This window comes from Polypterus senegalus, chromosome 16 (genome assembly GCF_016835505.1).
Source record: "Polypterus senegalus isolate Bchr_013 chromosome 16, ASM1683550v1, whole genome shotgun sequence".
Lineage (NCBI taxonomy): Eukaryota > Metazoa > Chordata > Cladistia > Polypteriformes > Polypteridae > Polypterus > Polypterus senegalus.
The window spans coordinates 67982961-67998587 of record NC_053169.1 but is presented as its reverse complement, the minus strand read 5'-3'; the positions used below and the strand labels follow the sequence as shown (position 1 = coordinate 67998587).

At 41.3% G+C, this 15627-nt stretch overlaps 1 long non-coding RNA gene across 1 annotated transcript in view; it reads left to right on the top strand.

Moving 5' to 3' along the window:
- The window catches only part of LOC120516987, a 52915-nt gene extending 37651 nt beyond the window's left edge, over positions 1-15264 (top strand). Inside the window, exon 3 of the long non-coding RNA XR_005630954.1 lies at positions 15196-15264. This is a non-coding gene — a long non-coding RNA (uncharacterized LOC120516987). The remainder of the gene's footprint in view (positions 1-15195) is intronic.
- The last annotated feature ends 363 nt before the right edge of the window (positions 15265-15627 follow it).

Here is a 15627-nt window from a genome sequence, read left to right as displayed (position 1 = left end):
CATATGGCGTGCTAAGCAAAATGTGGAATGGTCCTCTCCACCTAGAGTGGTGCCAGTGTTTTCACCGTGTGTCTCTATTGAGAACACAAGACTCAATTGGTATAGAAATTTACGTTTCAGGTAATGAGGTAGTTCACCACTTTTCCCTTACTTGCTCATGCACTGTCTGTAAGGCACTACGCAGACCTGAAAGAAAAGATACAAGATCATTGTCAACCATGTGGAGAGTAATTCAACATTGCAGAAAGCACATTAGCATGGGGCAGCCAGTAAGAATCTCAAATGGTGAGAGTCCTATCTGGTGATGAGTCCTTCCCTGCAGACCAGTCAGAGCCAAAGGTAATGCATCAGGCCAAGATAGGCCTATTTGTTCAAAGATTTTTGCCAATTTTAATTTTAAGGTGGAATTTACATGCTCCACCATCCATCCACCCTATAAATAGTACTTGCAGTAGTGGCGGACATCAATCTACGGCCATTGAGACAGCTCTTGTAACAGAGTATTTACTTGCAATTTATGTGGCAAACCCCAACTTGGGTTGAATTCTTTAAATAGTACTTTGGCAACTGACTTGGCATCTGCGTGCCAGCATGGGAAAGCCTCCACTGAGCGAGAGAAAACATTGTTGATTACCAAGCAATATTTATACCCATGAGACGGGGTTAGTAAAAAAATCCATCTGCAGATGTTGAAAGGGCCCTCCGGCATTGGTGTTACAGCCGGACTTACCTGCAATCTTTTTCCTACATTAAATCTTTGGCATAGTACACACTTTTTACAGAACTGATCAGTAAAGTTGGAAAACCCCAGGTCGTGACAAGATTGCTGCACGTGTACCATTATTGTGTCTCTGGAAGCATGGTCCAGACCATGCGCAGCCTTTGCAATACCTGGAAAGGAAGCTTTTGGGAGAAAAGGATTTTTAGTTAATGGATGGATCCAAATTATTTTCAGGTATTTTTCTGCACCCTCTTTCTGCCATATCTTTTCTTTTCTTTCTGTTGTCTACAGTTTGTAGAGATAAAACTGATTCCTCAGGTGACTCTTGTTCCTCCTCCTGTTGCAGGAATAAAGAGGTTAGTGGTGAAGCAGGATCCTGGGAGGCTTTCTTTGCCTACATTTGAGCTTGACATTTCACTACTGCATTCGCTGCTGGTAGCTGTATGACATTTACGGCATTCAACCAGCGCATGATGCTGAATCGGTTTTCCAGTACTAGTTTTATAACCCCTTAGTTGCCACAATGAGCCATGGTAGTGGCAGACCCCGAAAGCATACAGAGAATTGATGTAAACTTGTTTGTCTTCGAATAGCTGGTAGGCATGTATGAGGGCATGCAATTCAGCAGCCTGTGACGATAGATTTGACTTTAGTCTGCCTGCTTCCAGCAGGTGCATATCCTGGTAAATTGCATAGCTAGTGGACTGGCTCCATCGTCCAATCTTAAGAAACACCCATCTTCAAACACTGTTGCTCATTCTTCTAGTGGGGTCTCTTTTAAATCATCCCTAGGTTTGGTGACTGCTAGTATTTTTTGTTCACAATTATGTGGCTCTCTGTCTATTTCCATTGGCAGGAGAGTTGCAGAGTTCAATGCATATTACATCTTTCAAGCATAACGTTAGCAAGAGAAAGCAACACATTTTGATAATGAGTTTTCTGAGCAGCTGTCAAATGAGATGTTCTTGCCTGTACTAAGATGGAATGTACAGCATGTGGTACCTTAACAGTTAATGGACTCATGAAAACAACATCTGAGCATGCTAATACGGCTTCTGTTGTTGCAGCAGCTGCTTTCAAAGAGGTTGGAAGTGCAACAGCCACTGGATTCAGTTTCTTAGAATAGTATGTGACCAAGTTAGTACTGCAGTCATATAACCCAATTTCTCGTCCACGATCAGAGTGAAAGGATGACAGTAGTCCGAAAGTCCTATTGCAGCTGCAGACATCAGATTTTTTTAATATCAGTTAAAACCTTCTTGGCCTTCTCCGTTTATGCAATTTTATCAGTTAAAACCAGATTAAGAGAATTTGCGAAATCTTGGAATGGCTGTGCTTTTTCAGCAAAATTTTGGACCCATTGCCGGCAATATCCTAACATTCCAAGGACAGACAACTAGCCACCTTGTATTAGGATGAGGTAAAATTTTAATTGCCTCGATCCTACCATTAGACAGTGCACATTCCCCTGCAGTCAAATCATGACTCAGGCATTTCATTTTTCTTGTAACCAGTTGCAACTTTTTCTGGGACACCTTGTGCCTGTTTTCCACTAGGAAGACCAACAAAGCCTTTGTGTTGTCACGCACGAGTGTTTGGAGAACAGCGGATCAACCCGGTTTGCTTCGAAACACGTCCCGCGAGGGGTCGACGGTGGTGTACTAACCTGTCTTTCCTTCCTTCCTTAGAAAGACCGAAACGCCGCAGCCATAAACAACGCCCGGACGGCAATAGGAAGCACACACTTCTGGGTCTATTCTATCGCTCTGTTGACCCTTGATGACGTCACACTCCCAGAATCCATCACGACTATCCCAGCATTCCTCACATCAATGTCCAGTCCGCCTCCATAAAATGTCCATCTTTTCTCCCTTCAGTGTTTTTGAGTTTTTGTATAAAACGCTTGACGAACCTTTTTGTTGCAGTATACGGGGCTAAAAAGCCCAAACCTTGATCGATATTTGTGTCTTTATTACAGTGTCGATATTTGTGTCTTTATTACAGTGTCTTCTTTGCATTATAGAAGACTGCATACTGCACCAGGACACTACCCCCCTTTGGTCAATAACCTTCAAAATTTTTTTTGGTAATGCTTGTCCATATATATATATATATATATATATATATATACACACACACACACACACACACATACACACGCAGGAATGCAAGAATGAGATTAATAACAGAAAACCACATAGCAGTGGATGGGCCTGTAGACAGAGTAGTGGAAGGATTCGAGACTATAGGAGCCCTAGGGTCTATAGCAGCATTGACTCTGCGGAGGTCCTGAACTAATTGCCACAAGCCATCTGCTTTTCTAACTGGAAGAATAGAACATTTCACAGAATAGCACCCCTCTTAACTAAGTCAGCATGAACAATGATAATACTGGCTTCGGCCTCAGGCGAAAAAGGATACTGTGCACAATGTAAACGGAAGGATAAATTTGGGAAAATGACCAATGGTTCATCATGAGCTGTTTGGCCAAAATTATTTTTCCCTTGTGCCCAGACAGATGAGGGGAGCGAGTCTAACCAAAAGATTTGAAGGGTAAACAGCATGGGCGTAGATGGAGAGGTGGAAGGTGAATGACAGAGCGATTGGGTTACAGGTGCAACTAGTCCTACTGCAATTTTCTAAACAGATCTATCTGGGTTGGGCCAAATATTAGGTCCCACATACTCCCAATCCTCCCCTTCCTGACATGCTAATACCCATTGTCTCACATCATGCCACTGAAAGTGAGCAGATTTAGCAATAGAAATATATGGGATGGAACCACTCCAGAAGAAAGGCAGTTGTTGTGACAAAAGGGAGACTGCTGCTCCAGCCAGTCCTGCTGAGATATAACAGTTCATTAGGCAAATAGTCTCTTTTTCTGACAGCAGCAGCTAAAAAGTCAGAGAGACAGACTTCACCATAATGCAGTCCAAAAAATCATGCAATACAGTGAAAAGATTTTGAATACTTTAATCCAAGAGCAACCTGGGACAGCAGGGATTCTTTCTGTTTTGAGGAAAACATGAACAACCAAGGCAGCATAGGAGCATGCAATGGTGGTGGTCAGTGCAAGGGTGGTGTGTTGTTCTGATGTGACCTTCACTCCCTTTTTCGTAACTGAGATACAAAGGTGCAGGCAGGCCAGCAAGTCTCATCCTGAAAAGTGCACTGGCCATAGAGGGCTGAGTAAAATTCGATGGTTTAACGAAACGCCTGAAAACGTGGCTTGAATGGGAACAGGTGAAGAGAGAGCACAAAGATGGTGTTCTGATTCTGACACTGACTCCCCACCTTTCTGTTTAGCGTGTGTTTTTTGGGACTAGTCAGTACTCTTCTTATATTTTGTTTTTATTTGTGCTTCTAACTGAGTTCACCGAACATTGAACTGGCCACTGTCAGCCCCCTGTCGTCTCAGAGTCTCATTCCATTGCCATCTCATGTCATTTCAGCTAGGAATTAGCTTCCGTCTAAGGATCCGAGTCCATTCTGTGGCATTTGGCTTATACATGTCATCTAGGTGTTTCACTGCAGTCACGAACTTCTGTTCCTGCACCACCTTTTTTAATTCTTGCAAGTCCCAGTTTCTATGCACCATCAAGGTTTTAATCTGAGTCAGGCTGTTGTGCATTATATCACGATTTGGGTACTTGTATCAATGGAGCTTGAAATTCTGTCCTTTCATATTCATGTTTGACTGTGGGGGTTAGAATCGGGGCTTGTGAAGTGTCCCTTTCCCCAGGCCATGTCTTTTTGCCACAGTACTTGCTTGCACCGATCGTAACTAGGGTCAGTGGTGATCTGTACCCTCTCCCTTGTCTTCGTTCCTCTCTGGCTGAAACTCTTCATCACAGAAATCATCGGGATCATCTTCCTGTCCCTCATTAATTCTTCCAGCTGCCCAAAGGGGTGGTGATAGACTATTGTCCTCAAAGGGAGGGGGAGCATGTGCGTTCAGTAAATCAGGGTACAATCTATTCCTCTTTTTTATTTATTATTTTTATCTACATGTTCTTCCTACTTTTGTCCTGATGTTTGGGATAGTTCACAGCTTTTCTTTTTCTGCCATGAGTTTCATTTGGCTTTGTAGTCCTTCATAGCGTTTCTGCATCACTTTCAGGGCTCTATCTTTAATCATCAATTCTTTTCTATCAAACAATTCCATTCTATATGGCCCTCGACTACAGCACCCTTATGTATTTCTACATAAAATCTTCGTAACATTCTATATTTCACTCATATTACCAAAGCCTTCTACTGGCCACCTGCTGTTCGCTCTGTTTATTCCACCATTTACATTCTTTTTTAAAATCTAACCCTGTTTTCTATTCTATGTAGCATCTTGGGGAGCCACCTTTCTTTCACTTTGGTACATTTTATGAAAAAAATCCTCTATACAGAGGTTCCTCATTTACACCCTATTTTTTCGATTTCTTTCTTAATACATTCCCCATCATGACCTCCCCAATGTTGCTTCACTCCCAATCCCTTCTTCTCCCCGGATCGCTGTCTGTTGTTTCCTTCTTTAGCGGACTCGGTCAAGCTGGTTACCGCTTATGGTTTCCACAACAGACTTAACCCGTTGAGTCAGGAATATAACCAGACTATCAGAGTCAAGAATCTTGCCCTCCCATGTAACAGTGCTTTCCCCGACCATGAGGTGCTTACCACCTATATGTTCTTCCCACTCCCCCCTTTTTTACTTTATTCCGAGCCTCTAAAAAGACTCTGTCTCATTCCAGGGAGCATACTAACTCAGCATTCCCAGCACCTCACTAATCATTTCACACTTCACACTGCTTAGTATCCTTATACTTTAGCGATTCCCCAACCAGGAGGTACTTTCCCTTTTTACTAAACTTCCACCTCTCCCTTCTAATTACTAGTCTACTTAAGACTCCGTCTCATTCCAAGAGGCGCTCTTATCGTTATGTCGCCAGTACCTCTACCGAACGGTAAAGCAGTTGTACTCACTAGTCACCAATCTTGTTCCTGTCTCCAATTGAGAACTGAGGCCCATGGTTCCCAGCCCGGGGAAGAATCAGTCCTAACTTTTTCCGGAGCTAGCCTCACCAGTTCTAACTATCTCGCTGGTCCTCTGTGGATCCATCAGTCGGACTTGAGCCCGGAGCCTGCAGCCGCCAACTGTCCCTGTTCGGGCACCAAATAAACTGTGGAAGTAACCCCTGAGGAAGACAGGAATAGTTCAATCAATCAGTCTTTATTTAGTCACAGTTGAGTATGTGGATTCATACTTTACAAAGCAGAAGAGCCAAGTTTTCTGGTTTCATTCGGCTTTAATATTCATTTTCCTCCCTCTCCCTTACTTATGAAACAGCATTTAAGTATTTAATCAATTCGGCCAACCATTTCTTTTTTGTGTATGTATCAAGACAGACCCCAAAGAAGGAAAGGTCATCTTTCCTTTGTCTAACGGACGTGTTCCTACAGGAAGTTTCCCAAGTTCAACTTACTTCACCTTATCTTATGACAGACGCCTGTATGAATAAACTGCCGTTATAATTAAACAGCTTTTAATTCTTAGTAGCTTGCAAGCAGTTAATTTTTTTTTCACAGCTCACAAAAATACACCTAGTCCTGTATTTTGTCTGTGATCAGACAATTTAATAGTATCACTGGTATTGACAGCACAATTATTTACTTCAAAAAAACTTCAAACATTACTTGTTTATGTTGCTAATAATGTGTATAACAATGACTAGAGATAGTCGTTATACAACGACCATGTTTGCATCCACAAAGTTGCCCTCATTTCTATACAGCTGTTGTCTATACTAGGTTCCCACCTTTGCATTCTATGACAGGTAATAGACATGCTGGCTATAGATGTCAATCCATACTTCAGAAGACATCATCACTGATGTCATTAATGTAAGTCACTAGCCCTTTTAAGGGCTACTTTTGAATTGTGAGGGTTGTACCCAAACTTCGTTACTGATATTAAAATTTTAAATTCTGATATTGAAATTCTACTTTGTACTTCTCAAATTTTTATTTTTCTACAGTATTGAGGATTTGTTCTGTTCTGTGTGTTGTACTGTATTGTATTGACGCCCTACTTTTTGACACCCACTGCACGCCGAAACCTACCTGGAAAGGGCTCTCTCTTTGAACTGCCTTTCCCAAGGTTTCTTCCATTTTTTCCCTACAATGGGTTTTTTTTTTGGGAGTTTTTTCTGGTCTTCTTAGAGGGTCAAGGCTGGGGAGCTGTCAGGAGGCAGGGTTTGTTAAAGCCCATTGCGGCACTTCTTGTGTGATTTTGGGCTATACAAAAAATAAATTGTATTGTATATCCAGTAAACCAAACATGGGGTGGGCGAGCAAAGCGAGCAGGGGGCAAAGCCCCCTAGTTTTTAAATGTTCTGCAGGGTCTAAAATTGGTTCCTGAATATCTTCAACAGTGAGTGCTATGCTGGGGACATCACACTGTCATATTTGTACAGCCAATCATTTCAATACTAGTTTTGGTAGCCTTCTATGAACAGTGATATAACGGAATATGTTTGGTATATGAAGTTTTTAATAGCTAAATTTTTATCTAGAAACCTAAATTATCTATTGCAACTGTCTTTCCTCCAGCATTTACCATGAGAGAAAATCTCCTTGGATTTTATTATAATACTAGCAAAATACCCGCGCTTCGCAGCGGAGAAGTAGTGTGTTAAAGAAGCAATGAAAAAGAAAAGGAAACATTTTGAAAATAACGTAACATGATTGTCAATGTAATTGTTTTGTCACTGTTGTGAGTGATGAGTGTTGTTGTCATATATATATATATATATATATATATATATATATATATATATATATTTACACACACACACATAAACATATATATATATACATATCTATACATATACACATATATGGTGAATGGTAAAATGGTAAAAACAGACAGGAATATTATTCGTGAATAAATCAACTCAAACCTTAAACAACTTATAATATTTTGCTCTCCATAAAAATATATCCTGTCTAAATTATACAAGTTAGAAATAAAGTAAACGTTAAAAGAACAAACATTCAAATTTCTTTACTCTTATGTAATTTTATATAAAAATAAACTTAGATTTTAAATATCCCAAAAGATTTTGCTCTCCATAAAAATATATCCTGTCAAAATTATACAAATTCAAATATGAACATGCTGCATAACAAAACCTGGAAATATAAATAAAATGTGTTCCTTTCAGCAATAACAAATCAAATCATTCAGTTGTCTTTGCTCATATGTCATTTTAGAGCTGGACGCCTGGCATCTTTTTTGGCCACAGGTTCGTTTCTGTTTGTGTGAGGTTCTGTGTTGTAGAGATTCTCAGGATGGATTGCAGGTGCTCATCAGTGAGGCGACTCCTGTGTGCTGTTTTGTTAGTCTTTATCACTGAGAAGAGCTTCTCACACAGATATGTGCTACCAAACATGCACAAGGTTCGAGCCGCATGTAGACGGACTTTTTTTGTTCTTCAAAGTCACCAAAGCGCCGTGCAAACTCAGTGCGCAGTGCGCTCAGTTTATCAGCAAAGTGCGTATTTGGGAACACCGTAGTGACGACTTGGTTTAACATTACTTGGCAACAGGGAAAGTGGGGCAAGGTGCAAGGTGCATTTGTGTCTCCCATAAAAGCAGCTTCACTTGAAATCACTTTGTGATTGTGCACGGGTTAAAACGTCCGCTGAAGTGTCAGATTCTTATTTAATTATGCTGCTTTCTGTATCTTCTGCATTGCATTCAGGTTACCCTGATGTTTTGTCTCATAGTGCCGTCTTAGATTAAATTCTGTAATTACAGCCACATTAGCTCCACAAATGAGACACACGGGTTCAGTAAACATATACTCAGCCTCCCATCGGTTTTTAAAGGCTCTATTTTCAGAATCAACTTTTCTCTTCAGCATCGTGTGAGCTAGCTTCGCAATAACTTGCAGCATCATAAGACTTGATTAGACTTGATTAACGCGGTAAGTGTTCAGCAAGGCAGCTGAAGCGCTGCATTATGGGATCTGTAGTTTATTGTGTTACCAGCACTTCATATACCCGGGCTTTAATAACAATAATACAGTATATAAAATGATCTGCGGGCCGGATATAATTACACGCCGGGCCGGATGTGGCCTGCTGCCCTTGAGTTTGACACATATGGACTAAATAGAACTTGAAAAGATATATTTTTCAAATGTGATCGCAATTCAGATAGAGTTGACGCAAGCACTACAGCCTGCATGCCTCAATAAGTCATCCTCCCTCGCTCTTACTTTTTACCGCTCATCTAATGAATACACTGAGTATGGCTTTACCAAAACAATCATTGATGGCGAATAAAGTATCCATTATTTGAGTATGTAGATCGGGATATATATATATACATATATATATACCCGCGTATCGCAGCGAGAAGTAGTGTGTTAAAAAAGCTAGAAAAAGAAAAGGGAACATTTTAAAAATAACGTAACATGACTGTCAATATACAGTATTTGTTTTGTGAGTGTTACTGAGTGTTGCTGTCATCAAGGATTTGATTATCATTATTTCTTTCAATCAGGTTCGTATTTGTAGGATGTGTTGTGTTCAAGTTACATTCCGTGTTTGTCAATCGTTGTAAAGATGACAGGTTTCATTCATCTTACTGCATCAATAAACAGCTCGTCTTCTTCTTTATCTGAGACCTGACACACTGCATGCACGGGTTTTTTACACTGTCTTCCTTTAGCGGGACATTGACTTTTCCAACGTGTGCTTTGTTTCCGCAGTAGTTGGATTTATGAATATGCTTATATGTATCAGACGCTTCATATTTTTGCTGCCTTTTCAATTGTGTAATTCGGTTTTGTTCAGCTCTTTGGAACTGTTGCTTTTATCTGTGCACTGCGCAGTTCACGTGAGCCACTCGGTGTACATGCATCGAAGGTTCCCAGCTGTGCTGGTGCCATCTCGTGCTATGTCCATGGCTGTATTTAATGTTACCTTAGTCCTGGCACTTAAAACTTTCTCTCGCAGTTTCGCTGAGTTTGTGTCAAACACCACCCTGACCATCTCATCTTCCTCTCCATAAGCACAGTCCTTCACCCGTGAATATTTACCTGTGGCAGTTTGCTATTGGATTGCCGCTGACGGACTGCCTTATATGGGCAGGCACTAAATTACAAACGCCAGCGGCAGCCTGTCTATGAACTTAATTTAAAGTGTAGGTTTACATCGTGCTTTGTTTCCGAAGTAGCAGAACTCATGAATATAGTTGTATATGTCACTCGCTCGCTTCTTATTGTTTTGCTGCCTTCTCAATTATATAATGCATGTTTTCTTGAGCGCTTTTTTGAGGTCTTCCTGGTTTTCTATGTACTGCGTGATTACGTGGGAGGCGTGATGATGTCACACGAAACTCCGCCCCCACGGCGTTGAAGCTCATCTCCATTACAGTAAATGGAGAAAAACTGCTTCCAGTTATGACCATTACGCGTAGAATTTCGATATAAAACCTGCCCAACTTTTGTAAGGAAGCTGTAAGGAATGAACCTGCCAAATTTCAGCCTTCCACCCACACGGGAAGTTGGAGAATTAGTGATGAGTCAGTGAGTGAGTGAGTGAGTCAGTCAGTGAGTGAGTGAGTGAGTGAGGGCTTTGCCTTTTATTAGTATAGATAAGTTCACCCTCCTCTCATGGATGTACAAGTACAGTATTTTTAATAATGGGTGTACAGGTTTTCTAAAGCACCAAATTTTATTCTTTTACAGGCAAGAATTTGACAATTGTTTTTATTGAAGTGTACTTTTGTCCACACGGGTTTCAGCTGTAGGTTCTAACATGTTTCCCTTTTTGGAAATATTTTCTGCCAATATGGGCATTAAATTGAATCTTACTTCAGGTTATCACAGTAACAGCCAGACTAAGAATATTAAATAAGATGTATTATTAATGACTTTGATTCCATCTGATTGGATATTTTACTCTTTACTGAAATTTCAAGAAATATATTAAAAACCTTCTACTATCAATTCCTCTTTGGAATGCCACTATTGGTGTAAACCTCCATTGCTGAAGTTTGTGTTTAAAACATTCTCATTTCCAATTCTATTGGACTACCTCTTGCATTTATATAATACTTGTACACAAGCATCTGAGAATCTACTGACAACCTAAATCTCTACAAAAGCTTTCACTGACTAAAAGAAATTGTACAGAAAGCATGTTTCTTCATGCAAGACATCCATTTGTTGTATCCAACCAACTATACCTTAGTAAAACACATTGGTCTGGTTACTTACAAGCTAGCTTCTCCCAACACATTTTAAATTCATTACATTTTCATTTAAAACAACTGCATACTAGTAACTTTTCAGCTTCCTGTTTGTTTTTCTCTATTTTTTGAGTAATATACAGTATATTTCTTAAGGTGGTTTTTAAATAACAGTTCTTTGCATCACAATTTTGTCTTAACCATAATAACCTAGGTGCTATGTTTTTATTTTTGTTAATGGCAGCCATATTGTTGTCGGATACCAATGTTGTTATATCTTAGGTAACTGTGTTCCTTCATTATGAATACAATCCATCCATCCATCCATCTTCCTCCGCTTATCCGAGGTTGGGTCGCGGGGGCAGCAGCTTGAGCAGAGAGGCCTAGACTTCCCTCTCCCCGGCCACTTCTTCTAGCTCTTCTGGGAGAATCCCGAGGCGTTCCCAGGCCAGCCGGGAGACATAGTCCCTCCAGCGTGTCCTGGATCTTCCCCGGGGCCTCCTCCTGGTTGGATGTGCCCAGAATACCTCACCAGGGAGGCGTCCAGAAGGCATCCTGATCAGATGCCTGAGCCACCTCATCTGACTCCTCTCATCTGAGACCCTCCCGGATGACTGAGCTTCTCACCCTATCTTTAAGGGAAAGCCCAGACACCCTGCAGAGGAAACTCATTTCAGCCACTTGTATTCGCAATCTCGTTCTTTCGGTCACTACCCATAGCTCATGACCATAGGTGAGGGTAGGAACGTAAATCAACTGGTAAATTGAGAGCTTTGCCTTATGGCTCAGCTCGTTTTTCACCACAACAGACCGATGCATTGCCCGCATCACTGCAGACACCGCACCGATCCGCCTGTCGATCTCACGCTCCATTCTACCGTCACTTGTGAACAAAACCCTGAGATATTTGAACTCCTCCACTTGGGGCAGGATCTCGCCTCCAACCCTGAGAGGGCACTCCACCCTTTTCCGGCTGAGGGCCATGGTCTCGGATTTGGAGGTGCTGATTCCAATCCCAGCCGCTTCACACTCAGCTGCGAACCAATTCAGAGAGAGCTGAAGATCACGGCCTGTTGAAGGAAAAAAGCAGTGACCCAATCCTGAGTCCACCAAACCGGACCTCCTCAACACCCTGGCTTGCGCCTAGAAATTCTGTCCATAAAAGTTATGAACAGAATCAGTGACAAAGGGCAGCCCTGGCGGAGTCCACGTCTCACTGGAAATGGGTTCGACTTACTGCCGACAATGCGGACCAAGCTCTGACACCGGTTGCACAGGGACCGAACAGCCAGGAGGTCCGGTACCCCATACTCCCGAAGCACCCCCTACAGGATTCCCCGAGGCACACGGTCGAACGCCTTTTCTAAGTCCACAAAACACATGTAGACTGGTTTGGCAAACTCCCATGCACCCTCCAGGGCTCTGCTAAGGGTGTAGAGCTGGTGCACTGTTCCGCGACCAGGACAAAAACCACACTGTTCCTCCTGAATCCGAGGTTCGACTATCCGATGGACCCTACTCTCCAGAACCCCCAAATAGACTTTTCCAGGGAAGCTGAGGAGTGTGATCCCTCTGTAGTTGGAACACACCCTCTAGTCCCCCTTCTTAAAGAGGGGACCACCACCCCGGTCTGCCAATCCAGAGGAACTGTCCCCAATGTCCATGTGATGTTGCAGAGATGTGTCAACCAAGACAGTCCTACAACATCCAAAGCCTTGAGGAACTCTGGGCGTATCTCATCCACCCCCGGGGCCCTGCCACCAAGGAATGTTTTGACCACCTCAGTGACCTCAGTCCCAGAGATGGGAGAGCCCACCTCCGAGTCCCCAGGCTCTGCTTCCTCATTGGAAGACATGTAAGTGGGATTGAGGAGGTCTTCGAAGTACTCCCCCCACCGACCCACAACGTCCCGAATCGAGGTCAGCAGTGCACCATCCCCACCATATACGGTGTTGACACTTGACACTGCACTGTTTCCCCCTCCTGAGACACCGGACAGTGGACCAGAATCTCCTTGAAGCCGTCTGAAAGTCGTTCACCATGGACACCCCAAACTCCTTCCATGCCCGAGTTTTTGCCTCAGCAACCACTGATGCCGCATTCTGCTTGGCCTGTCAGTACCTATTAGCTGCCTCCAGAGTCCCACAGGACAAAAAGGTCCGGTAGGACTCCTTCTTCAGCTTGACGGCATCCCTTACCGCCAGTGTCCACCAACGGCTTTAGGGATTGCCACCACGACAGGCACCGACCACCTTGCGGCCACAGCTCTGGTCAGCCGCCTCAACAATAGAGGCACGGAACAAGGAAGGATTATCAACAGAAGAAATGAGTACACAGGCAATCCTAGCACCGAGAAACAATGAAGTAAAATACATTAACCCAAAAATTGTTGATTGGTAACATGGCAAATTGGTTAAATGCATATCAATAGACTATGGTGAAACAGTTGGTGCTGATGGTGCGGAAGCTGAAAACATCAATATACAATATCCCGTAGAATATCTACAACCGTTAACACTGTCCGGTCTTCCACCAGCTGAATTACTGTTGAAAGAAGGATGTATCGTAATGTTATTGTGCAACTTATGTATGAGTGATGGGCTATGCAATAGGACAAGATTAGTTGTATTCAAAATTGGTTGAACAATTCTGACATGTAAAATTTTAACAGGCGACAAGAAAGGTAATGTAGTACATCTTCCGCATATAACATTAGAAACCAAAGGAGATCTTGATATGCCATTCGTATTAAAACATTTACAGTTTCCCGTTAGAATAGCTTTTGCTATCACAATTAACAAATCACAGGGACAAACATTTGAAAAAGTCAGTTTATTTAGTAGAGAGAAAGAAACTATGTTCACTCACGGGTAGTTATACGTTGCGTTGTCACGATGTAACACCAAACACGGAATCAAAATTCAATGCAATATTTACAAAAAGTTAATTCCATATATTGCTTTTACTGAAGTTTTACAGTAAAAGTTTAAGTTTAAAAAGTATTTACGTGTTAATTTCAAAGCCAAACAGAACAAAAACGTACAACGCAACAAATACCTCTAATGCAACATGAAACATAATTTTCTTTCAATTTATTACGTTTTACTATTTTTTACTATGGTTAATTACTCGCTGTAATGTAAAATAGTTAGGTCTATCATGCATATGTAACAATTCCAAAGTAAATAAGTAAATCTGTTTAAATTGTGCATCCGCTTCCCTATATGTGAGCGGCACAGCCACGAAGTGGCTAGCGCATAGCGCCCTAGTGGGGGTTGGTGAGTGAAGCGAGCAGGGGGCAGAGCCTCCTCTTATTTTAAAAATGTTCTCTGTCTTATATATTTTTAACATGCTGTCTACAGCAACAATAGTTAGTAAAAAGTGGTAAAAATAAAAACTGCACTTCATGTTTAAAGTTTCCTGCAGACTGGTTAAATATTTGTGGACATTATCTGTAGACAGATCCAAAGATTGATTAGTCAATATCTTAATGATCACACTCATCCACTACATTATAAGTTGTTCAGCAATTTAACATGTGATAGAATTCTACAATACAGAATAAAGAAAAAAACAAAAAATACAAAAAATGGAATGTTATTTGCACCTACAGCAAAAGGCTCTTTAGTAGCGAGCAGTGACAGAAGAAGAAGTGTAACTCATTGTTTTTAAGTGAGTATTTGCCCTTTTCAGCTTACTGTGACTTTTTTTTCTGCCATGTTTTTTGTTTTTCAGATTGTCATTTTATGATTGAGTGAATTTCGGGTTGAATAATGGATGGTTGGAATTTCCTATTCATAAAAAATACATTTCACCTTGACATGTTTTTCTGGACAGAATGTAGTTCATTAAGATATACAGTTGTGTTTGGAAATTTAAAAAAATGCCTGTAACAATTTGTTTTGAAGCATATAAAAGCAATCATGAAAAGCAAAGTAACAGGGTTTGAAATCTTAAGTTCAGCCTACTGTTAAATCTAAAACTGAAAAAGAGATCATTTGAAGTCCATCCATCCATCCATTTTCTAACCCGCTGAATCCGAATACAGGGTCACGGGGGTCTGCTGGAGCCAATCCCAGCCAACACAGGGCACAAGGCAGGAACCAATCCTGGGCAGGGTGCCAACCCACCGCAGTCATTTGAAGTGGTATTGGATAAGTCATTAATGTATTCATTATTTAAAAGGCTGATTGTAATATTTAATATTTATGATTGTTTTATAGTGATCCAAAGCATACATTTTCAACTCCTTGTATTGACATGTTAACACGACGATCTAAAATTGACCCACTTAATGAGATGCCACTGGAGATACATTGGAAGAACCCGGAATTTGAACTGGAAAGACAAATGTCTGCTGCATCTGTTTTCTGCTCCTACAGTTATAGAGGTACAATTGTTTATATTACTAGATACTTTTTTGGGCATTTCAGTCATTAAGAACAGACAGTAATGCTCACATTGATTGATGTTCATAATGTGAAATGGTTTCTGCATGAACTTTATGTTAATGCTTACACTTAACTTACCATGAATACAGTAGAGTATTTCATTGCTGAATTCTGCAAGGATGTGTAGGTTACTACCTGATTTGCACCGTGCATGCAGACTTTTTATAGCCTTCCAATAATATGTTAAAACAGAAACTGTTTTTA